Source organism: Ammospiza nelsoni, chromosome Z (genome assembly GCF_027579445.1).
Source record: "Ammospiza nelsoni isolate bAmmNel1 chromosome Z, bAmmNel1.pri, whole genome shotgun sequence".
Classification (NCBI taxonomy): Eukaryota; Metazoa; Chordata; class Aves; order Passeriformes; family Passerellidae; genus Ammospiza; species Ammospiza nelsoni.
This window is the reverse complement of record NC_080669.1, coordinates 49,542,630-49,553,634: the sequence shown is the minus strand read 5'-3', so window position 1 is coordinate 49,553,634 and position 11,005 is coordinate 49,542,630.

Sequence of the window (11,005 nt, the reverse complement as noted above, 5' to 3'; positions counted from 1 at the left end):
CCCACCTGCTGTTGTACAGTGGATTTCAGGGATACCTGCTGAGCCATTGTCATCTTTCTGCCTTGGAACCACATTCAGCATTCTCTTTGCTAATTTTGTGGCAGTATACTAGTGCCAGACTTTGAGGCTTGTAGAGGAACAGCAACCATCATCTTGCTCATGTGCTCCTTCATTTTGCTGCTACTTGAGCTAATGCAAAGTATTAGGGCTTGTAAGGGAGAAGAGTTGGTATTTTCCCAGTACCTACTGTGTTCTCTATTAGGTGTTGCCAGTTGAAAAGTAAACAGATTTCCTAGGATGGGTAATTGAGAGTGTAGAGAAAAGTTTATCCATTAACATTAGTTGTATAAATTTTTATTGCCTGTTTAATCAAACATCATCCTCTTCATTGCAGGCTAGAGGATTAAGGTAACTACAGTCCTACTTCTCACTGGCACAGGTTCAAAAATACGTTAATCAGAATAGGGAAGAGGGATCTAGGAGTATTGTCAACTTCTTTGCCTTTACTTATCTAGCATATCTTTTAACTGGTCTTAAAAGCTTGGAGACCTTCAGCCCCTAGAACAGATAGTCACTGAAAAATGCAGTATCCCTTCTAACAGATAAGGTTTGCGTGACAGTGACAATCTTAAGTATTCTGTCAGTTTTGCTTTGGGAAAGAAACATCGTTTCCTTCTTGTGAAAAAGCTGGACTATACCCTTCCTTGAAGGAAACCTTTTCCACTAGAACAAGTAGCAAACGTCTAAGCTCCTACTGGCAAGAGTTGTAGAGGTACCAAATTATATAGGCAGTCTGTATATTAATTTACAGAGCATGGTTACTGTACTGTGTAAGAGGGGGCTTGAAGTGTGAAGTGCTCAGCCAGAGCTGACTTAGGGGATGAATCTTGGGCATTATGTGATAACAGTATTGTTTAGCTAAAAACAAATGACTGACATGCTTATGCTAGCTGTTTATCACTAACTGGCTGCTTTAGAAACTTTCACATCTTGTGCAACCGTCTGCAAGAATTGTATCATTTTAAGGAACTTTCCCACTGGGCATTAATAGAGGCTTGTTTGTAGGGTGTTTTAGAGAAGATGCTCCCAGCCAAGACCTGGCCCCAGGCCATGCCCTGCCCCCAACTGGGAGGGAAGTACACCACCAGATACAGGTGCTTCGGCACTAAAAATACAATCAAGTCACTTTGACTTGCTGATTTGGACCTGTAAAAGCTGGATCCCCTTTCAGGCTGAATTTAGAGACCTCATCTACAAGTGGATGCACCAATTGCCAGGATTCTCCCAATTGCCAGGAAGGGTTCTCCAGGTCATCACTGCAAAATGAGGCTCCCCAGCAATTTCTTATTCTGGATGATGGTAAAGTATTTAGGCAGTTGGTGATACGTCTTTCTAAATCACTGCCCTTTCTCTTGTGTAGTAATGATGAGGTGCATTACCTTGCTTATTTTTGCATGTTCCTAATACTGTGTTCCTAATAAGCACGTAGTAAGCTTATTGTTTTATTTAATGTATCATTTTACTTTTGTGTTGCCTTAATACTTGTAGTAAAATAAGATCATTCTTTCCATTGGTGTCTGTGTTCTTTAAATTGCCCCCGTCAATTGGCAAAACAAAATGGGAGGATATTTTGTGACCAAGATTGTCTTGTACGCGTGTATGCCACAGGAGAAGCTCATAAAGTGCTGTTTTTTATATGATACAAGTTCAGGAGCTGTTTTCCTCCAGATCCCACACAGCAATTTGGACTGTGCTCTGTGCGTACAGTTGAGCCCTGTTCTATACCATGGGTGTGTGCAGTAAGTTTTGTTTTCAGTTGAGTTCAGCTGAGTGAAGCTACCTGTGTCAGGGACTAAAACTGCCTTGCTCTTAGTGATGGTGTACACAGATAAAATGTATGTGCATCACAGAGTAAGATAAGATGATAGAAAGGATCAGCACAATATTTTTTTCCTTAATCTCAGGCTTTTGGATGGTTTGATTTAACTTTTGTGACAGGTCAGAACTCTGGAAGAAATATTTGGGACTTGGGGTGAATATAATATGCAGTCACACAATTAGTCATCTAAATACTGTTTATTTTGTGACTTGATTAGTTTGTAAGCTTTATATATCATGGTAATTATGCTTCAGCATTGACAGTCTGTCTCTAATCACACCAACTGACTGTATATGCAGCTGCTGCAATATATTTAGCTTCTGTTCAGAACCACAACAATCAAGCAGGTTTTGTCTGGAACATGCAATGTGTCTACATGCTTATGCAAAACTCTCAGTTGCACACCTGAGCAAATAGGAACACAATGTAAATGCCTTGCAATGTGTCTTCTGCTTTTATCATCTTTTTATTATGAGTTACTGCTGTTTCTTCCTAAAAGGTTAATTCTCTTTGCAAACATGACAACTTTTACCTCGGGAGTTGATGGAATTTGAGTGCCTTCTGTGCATTGTACTGGTATTGTTTGTAATTAAGCAAGAATGTTGTAATTATAATGGAACTAGAATGTTGTTTTCTTCTTCCACTTTGTTGCCACAATAAATGGAGCAAAATGCATTGTATGAGCACACCAGAAAGGTGTGCACACAAAGCACACAGAAAGGTGCTCCGTTTTTTAAAAAAAACTGATTTTCTTTTTTTGTAGATGCCAGGATTACTTGTGGTGGCATGGAGAACAAGGACTGCTAGCTATCACATCCTTCTCTGTTTCCATGGTTCTTGATAAATAACAATGCTTATCCCAGAAACCTTTTTGTTTTGGCAAAGAAGGTTCGGAGTTGAGTTGTTACACAGTTACTATTTTGCATTTTTGGTATTTTTCTATACACAGTGTGGCCTTGATATGCTCCAGGCAGCACTGACAATTCTTTGTTTTTACCAGTCATTCTTGGCTTTTGTTACTGTTCTTGTTCTCTTGAATTACTGTACGTGCACTGCTCACTTAGCCATTTCTTCTGGTGCACAAATGTTTGTGCCCCATGTGCTCCAGTGTAATGATTCTTTCACAGAGCAGGTTTCACCTGTGGCCTTTTTATCCTGCAAGACAAGGAAGGGGTCATTACAAAAGAGGCTATCATTGGGTCTGTTTTTCTTTTAATCCCTCTTCTCCCCCCTGGAATTTTATACTCAGATACGTCATTGTCTCTGAGTTAAGCTATTCTCTCCACAAGCCTGTAATAAAATTACAGGATAAACCACAGATAGGTCTGCATATGGTTTATTAAGTTGAGACAGAAAAACTTCTCAGAGAACTAAACTGAGTGCTTTGAGCACTTTTGGCAGGCTGTATTTTGACATACATCTTGCTGGTATCCAGTACTGTGAGTGGCTCTGCAAAAGACATGCACGGCTTCTGTCTCTTTTTACTCCAAAACAGCACTGCCTAGGAAAACATTTGTTGATCCTAATCTTCCAGAAGACCTTCTGGGAATTAGACTGACTCCTCCTGTAGTTCACGACTACCAGGAAGATTTCTGAAGCAGCTCTGTTCTTGCTAGTGAGAGAACTCTATTTGGCCAAACTTTTTCATCACATAATGCAAACTTCTCATTTTCAGGTTTTCCTAAGTAGAGCTTTGATGCTACATGAACTAGACTCATATAATCTCTGTGTTCCATTCTGGTGTTTCCAATTTTTTTTTTTCTTTTTCAGCAACTTATTAAGAAAATTTCTATTTATTTCTTTCTGAAAACTAATTTCAAATAAAAGGACAGAATGGGGGGGAGGGTTCTGTCTTTTCCTTCCAAAGTATCAAATCCATGGGCTACAGGTCATGCACAAGGATATTTTTTTGAGAGTTTTGCTGTGTGAACAGCACAGAGACCATTAGCATTGTAATAATTTCTTCTTGTTCTGCCGCCCCAAATTGTGCCCAGAAAGCTTCATAGTAAAAGTACTCATTACTGTGATATGAGCAGAATGATCTGCAGAGATGGAAGAAAGAGATGAGGCACTTTACTCTTAATTAGAATGCATTACTGCTGTGTAGTTTATTGCCCACCACATAAGATTTGTACCTTTGGCACTGATAGTTATGCTGAGCTTATTTACACAACAGGTATGTATCAAAGCTATGTGCTTTGATTTGGGGAAGTCTCCACTTTGGGCCAAGGTGGTAGGCAGGTGCACTTAGAGAATATTTTTGCTGTCCTGCATGGACTTGTCATCTGTGATTTTTTTTTTTTTTTTAAGGAAAACATTCACTGTCAAAATTAACAGATAATTAACAGTTATTGCGATCTGCCAATCCTGAAGAAGTCTGCTACAGAGGTGACAGATATGAAACTGTCCTCTTCTTGCTACTCTAAATTTACCTGTAGGTTCAAGAAGTTCCTCTGGTGTTCCCACATCAGCATCCCAAAGGAGTCAGCAGTCCAGAAAATGCCACCATGTTTTTCAGCTTTATATATGGTCGTAGAAACTGATTTTAGTCTATTAGACTTAACTGCAGGAGTTGAATTTCTGATTTACAACCAGCTCAGCTCTTCCTGCTGCTTTAATAAGAACCTTTATATTGACCTTATCTGGTGACTCAGGGATATCAGTCTTCCCTTCTTCCATCTGTCACTCATGAAGTCCAGTAAGGCTCAGTGCCCCCCAGTCAGCACCAGACTCCCTGCTGGTTACCTGAGTGTCTGAAATGTGAAATATGCTGGGGTACACTTAGCATCACCTAAGTTAAATATCCATGTCACTTGTTTCTAAGGTGAAGGAATTAGTTGTGATTGAAAATCTGAGATGTCATGTAATGAAATGCTGAGTAGGAAGGAAATGTTGCACTGCATCCAGAGATAAGGGGCTTAGAAAGAATAACATTTGTAAGTGGCATTTCATGGCATTGTGCTAAAAAGGGGCAATGAAGAGCATGCAGATGCAACACTGTGGAGTTCAGTGCAAACCTGTGCAATGCCCACTTCTATGCTTACCTTACAAAAATTAACTCCCTCAGAAAGGGGTTATTTATGCATTTCCTTAGTAGACAATGCAGATCTTAATCCATTCTAAATTAACACTGGAGTGGAAAAACAGCTAATGAACCAGTTTATTAAACTATCATTCTCAAAAAAACAAGGTTCTTTAAGGAATTTTGCCTGGAAATACCAGCCTTGTTGGCTTTTTAAAAATAAATTCTTCAGATGCCATAGCATTTGCCATATGCAATACTTTCTTTCAAGTCCAGCAAGTTTCATTTGGCCAGAATCTAACCAAATTTGAATACTTAAATGCATGGATAATTTTTTTAGAAATCAATAACTGCTACCAGCCAGAATATATATTTTGTGTGAATCACAAAACACTAATAAAAACACAGAGGAAGATACCACCATTTAGCATTATGACCAACTCACTGTTCTGAAAAGGGAAGTTACATTTGTGTGTCAGGCCCCACGTGCACTGATAGTGTCTGTGATCACTCCTCCTCAGGCATTTATAGTTGCAGGCTGCTCTTGCCTTGTGCTGGCAGATCCTTGGGTTGCTGTGGTGGTTGCTCACTCTGCCTCCCCAGCCTCCACACACAGTCATAAGGGTGGTCATCCAGCCACATTAATAACAAGTACTGGGATAATCCAACTTTCTTTTCCTCAGGCCCACAGCTTGGACATACTGTGCTGCTCCAGCTGCTCCTGGCATGATTCCTGGTGTGAAAAACACCATTCACTTTTGTTAAAATTTGAGAAGCTTAATAGTAATGAAAATAGTAATAAAAATTAGGACAATGAGACAATAAAAAGCAAAAAATTATGGATGTCTGGGTGCCTGGCACTCCGCCAAAAAGCACCCCTTGCTATCAAAGAATAACTCCTTAAAAGTAATAGCCTATTGCATATTCATATATCTCATACATGATTCAAACATTCCTTTCAAACTAGGGTGTTTCTGCTTAATTTCAGCTCCCCCCCACCATCTTGTAAATCAACCTTCTTGGTTCCTCGGAGTCTGAGCTTTCCTGATAAGGAGACAATAATTCTTCTCTTGGGATCTCTGTGTCTGTTGCTGTTATCCCTACCCAGATAGGAGAATCCAAAGAATTCCTTGATTATCTCTTCCATTCCTTGAGCTGTTACAAAAAGTATCTTACATAACATAGTTTCTATTTTAATATTATGCTATAGCCTAAAAACTATATTTACCACACTCCTTAAAACAGATTAACACAGCACTACTTAAAATAGATTAACACAGCATAACTTTCCAACATAACACATATATTGTTCATTTTAATATTTGCAAAGAGCCAATCACATAACATGCATTTTTCACACTAGGGTATGCTGGCTTTTGGAAGGTGTCCAAAGGACAGGGCTTCTGGAAACCCTTGGCTACCTACAAGAATGTGAGGAGATGTGATCCATAATCCAGATACTGGTGCACACTTAGGAACAAATGGAGAAAGATGTGACTTTATTATGGTATTTAGCCACCTAGACTGCATGACGCAGATGGTCTTGCAATGACACACAAGTAAAACTACAGGTGATAAGGTATTTCTGCTGCCTGATCACACCTGTGCAGTGCTTCCCTGTTTCTTTTCCACAGGAAACAACTGTAGCAAACAGTGAGGTTGTTGGCTGTGTCAGAATTCCCATTGGGAATCTATTGTGGTTCCCAGAACATGTGTGCGCACATGCGTAGACATTTCTTTTCCTTCCCATAACCATGTTTTTGTCTGGTTTCTTAACTACTAGGCTCAAGCAGAATACACATTTTCTTAAAAAGCAATTTCAAGCCTTTTTTGTTTTAACAGGCATAGAAATTCTAAATTTACAGAAGTGACCACCACAACATGTAACAATGTGGTTTTGTTTTCCTTCTGCTTGCATACACATTTGGAAGAAAATTGCCATAGTTAATTTCACCTGAAAAACAGCCAAATGGTGTATTTCTCCTTCTCATTGGATGCAGACATTTTGTGCTCTTCATTTTGCCAGTTGACACAAACCAAAACTGTTTAATTACTGAGAAAAATTGAAATTACATAATACTGAAAACATCATTCTGAATTGTAGCTTTATTTCAGAAGATGAGAACAATGCAATTCCTAGTATTCTTACCCTAAAACACACAGAGCTGGTTCATCCTGAGGAAGCAGAGAGTCTTTGAGCATTCCTGGTAAGTTATGATTTCCCTGTGCTATGCCAAAAAGCTTTCTGCCTCACCACAAACATCTTTTGAGTTCTCTGCAGAGGCAGTGCATTCCTCTCACAGTGAAGGAGGATGGTGAGTTCCCCTGCTTCTGCAACAACAGTCCATAGCAATGAGTGGGGCAAGAGTAAAGCAGATATGTGTAAAGGTGCAACACCTGCAGGTGAAACTGTGGTTGGCATCTGAGGGCAATAACGCCTGTCTCAGTGACCTGAGCAAAGCTGATGTGCCAGAGGTCACCAGTATGTCTAAAAATGGGTTGGCTACCTTGTGGGCTGCCTAAAAGTGACATCTTCAAGGGCTTCAGGTGCTGCTGCTCCACCTGTGCACATTCTGGTGAGGAGAATGGTTTGCTCCCAGGGCACAACTGGCTTCTAACCAAGGGTTTTCCTGAGAATTGCCCCATGGTTACAGCTCCTAACCCAGTGCTTTCCTTCCTTCTTTGCTCCCTGGCACCTGAATGGAGATCAGAGTTTTAAGTCAGTTCTTGGGTACTCCTTGGCTGTCTTTTGTCCTGTGGGGACACTCCATGCTTCCCTTCTTCCTGACTTACTAGAACTCTCTAAGTCTGTGTGCATAAGATTCCCCATACAAAGCTAGACCAAGGCATCTTGCCTTTCCCCAGTGAAGCAGTGAATTCCCCAGTGAAGCAGTCACTTGAAAGCCCTAAATCAGAATTAGCATCTCCTCAAAGAGGCCCCGTGCCAAAAGGAAGATTTTGAGGCAGGAATTCCTACTGGTTGAAGATTTCTGCCCAGTAAATCAGATCACACTTTTCTGATTTCAGAATGTATATTTGATGGATAAACCTTATTCTAAATGCACCAATAGTTTGAGAATGACAGTCCTTTCCATGTAATAACATCTGCACACTGCTTTGCTATTAGTCTGTGTAATGTTTGCCAGCAACACAGCAGGGAAGTCCAAGCCTTTCTGGTGATGAATTTTTACTGAAAAAGCCAAGGCACACATCCCAGAGCTCTAGGGTGCTCTAACTGATTGGAAAACCATTACAAAGCTCTGCTGCTTTCCCCAGTGCAGAGGCTGGCTTTGTTCATGACAGCACTGGCTGACATTAACAGATCTGCACAAAACAGTGAATTAATGGTGCTCCCCATGCAGTGAATGCTTGTTGCTATTGCAGACATGCTGATGTGTGGCACAGCCCCTCAAAGTCTTCCACCATGCCCATACATCACCTTCACCAGTCTCTCTTTGTAAGGCAACTTCATTTTTAAATTAAACCTCAAATTCTACTTCATCTTTTGAGTTGATTTTACAGCTGTGGAAATTTAACAAAGCCTGACCTGACAGCTTCTTGCAATTGTACAAAAAGTCTGGAACAGAAATAGAAGATGATTGCAGTTTTGCTGAGTTTTCACTATTCTGTGATGCTTGTGTTCCTATGTCTTAACCACATTCTTTGGGAAGCTGACTGTGTTTCAAAGTTAAACACACCAGTGGTTTTCCACTGCCTGTTGGCTGGTCATGCTGCTTTCCTTATCCTTGTTCAATTCTTGAGTCTATCTCTGCAGCTTCTGGGGAAAGGAGCTACAAATCAAAGAAGGTGTACTGAGTCCCCAGCCCTGGCTCCAGGAGTCCTCACCTGAGGCTGGGACTTCTGCTGCTGCCACAAAGCATGAGCATCAGCCACATCAGTGCCTGAACTGTGCTGAGGTCCTCTCAGATGCCCACTGATGTGCTTTTCAGTTTAACAACCATCTGGTTTACAGAATTAATTTTGTAAGACTGGTAAATACCTTGTCTCTGACTGAGTATATACAGTTTTTGGAGCACCACTAAAAACAAAGTACATATCTGGTTTTTATTAACTGTACCACTATGGTAATGGGTCTCCACAGTCCCTAGTGTAACACCAAATTATGTAATGCTGATTCATCATGTGATCCCCTTCCTGAAGCATCAACTCCGTTTGTTTGAATACATGAGGAAAGAGGAAGGGGTTTTACATCCTGCAATCCATCCCAGTTTCCTTGGTAAATGTTGCTACATTATCTACACGTACGTACTCCTGTTCAGGATAAGAGCTTGTAGTTGCACTGAATTCCTAAAATAAGAGCAGTTAGGACTAGAAATAGAGTTTAAAATAGTTATATTAAATATTACAGCATGCACGCACACACACACACAGAGCAGTCAAGACCAGGGTCCTTCCAGAGAGTCCTGAATTTCTACTTTTCATAGCATTACAGTAGTAATTCCTATCTGTGTGGAAAATTCCTGTCGCTACAGTTTAGTCTCCACTAAGGAGACAGAGGAGTCCTGTGGAAGTACAGACTTTCCCATATCCATCTACAACACATCTCCTTAATATGCAGCCTTCCTTTAGAACATACATGATCATTAAAATTAGTTTTAAGTCTGCCCTGGGCAGAGAAGGTAATATTCATACCTCTATAAAGTCTTCACAAAGTTCAGGAGTTTAGCACGACCTTGGCAGAGCAGCTGTCTGCATCAATTAGTAAAGCCTTCTAAAATTAATGGGTTTTCTCGTTATTTCATTATCTACCTTATCTCTGGCCTTCTCTACAAGCAGTGTGTTTGTAAAGACACACTAATCTGATATGATGACGCCTGTCATATCTGAATTTGGCTTTGCAAGTTCCTGTCGTCACATGGGAAGCTGAGAAATCCTTGGCTACTGCCTAGTACTGCCCACGATTCTCAGCTGGAGTCTGCAGGAAGTATTTGGGAAACATCGGAGAAAGGTCTCAGCTCCTGTTAGGAAAGCACGGCCTTACAGCTCTCCTTGGAACAAACATGGCTTTTCCACGCAGGAACGGGCGTGTGTGCCGGCCGTGAGAAAGCGGCTTGCACCGGGGCTGGTGCACTACAGCGTTAGACTTCAATTCCATGCCCGGCCTCGTAAGACCCGCACGTTTAAATGAATTTAACTCACTGAATTTATTAGATCTCAGCTACTGAAAACCAGGTGTTTTAGTAAGTATATTAGCAGGCAGGCGGTGTCAGCAGTGTCCTGGCGAGCAGAACGGCCCGCCGAGGCCGGTCCCGCTCCTCGCAGCGCAGCTCCGCGGCTCGGGCGGGCCCGGGCGGCGGCGGCGGAGCCCACAGGCGGCTGACGACAGCGGAAGCCGGGCGGCGGGGCGGGCCGGCAGCGGGGCAGAAGCGGTGCCGCTCCGCCCGCCGCGGCGCCCCGGGCTGCCTTGCCCATCCCATCCCAGGACATCCCAGCCGTGCCCAGCCCAGGACCTCCCAGCGTTGTGCTCTCCTGCATGCGGGAGCGGCGTTGGCCCCCTCCGCCAGCATGTCCGCCCGCTGCTGCGCCGGCCAGGTGGGCTCGGGGAGCGCGGCAGGTGTGGGGCGGGCGGCGTTCCCGGGCATTCCCGCGGCCGCGGCGGGGAGCGCGGTCCCGCGGAGCCGGGTCCCGGCGGGACAGGGCGGTGGACGCTCCCCGCGGGGCCGGGGTGGGCAGGGGCCGTCCCTGCGCTGCGAGCGACCGCGGCTCGGCGGGCTCCGGGTCGGGCTGCGCGCCGGGCTCCCCGGGCCGCCGGCGCGGTAGCGAAAAGGAGCCCTGCAGCGAGCCGGGGTGCCTGTGCAGGCTCTCCGAGTGCCCACGGTGGTGTTTCGGCCAGTTTCTGCGTGGGCTCCGCTCGTGTTTCGAGAGGGAGCTGTCCCGAGGCGCGGACGGGCGGGAGCCGGGAGCGGGCAGCGGCATGCGGGTGGAGGCGCTGACGGGGAGAGAGGCCTTCCCAAAGCCCTGCGCCGCAAGGAGCCATTCCCAAAGGGCTACAGATCCTTTGAGCTGCTGTGGGAGGTGGTTGGGTGATAGCCGCTGGCTGCAGGTGGTGCGGAGTTCTTAAATCACGTGGTATAACAATTGGA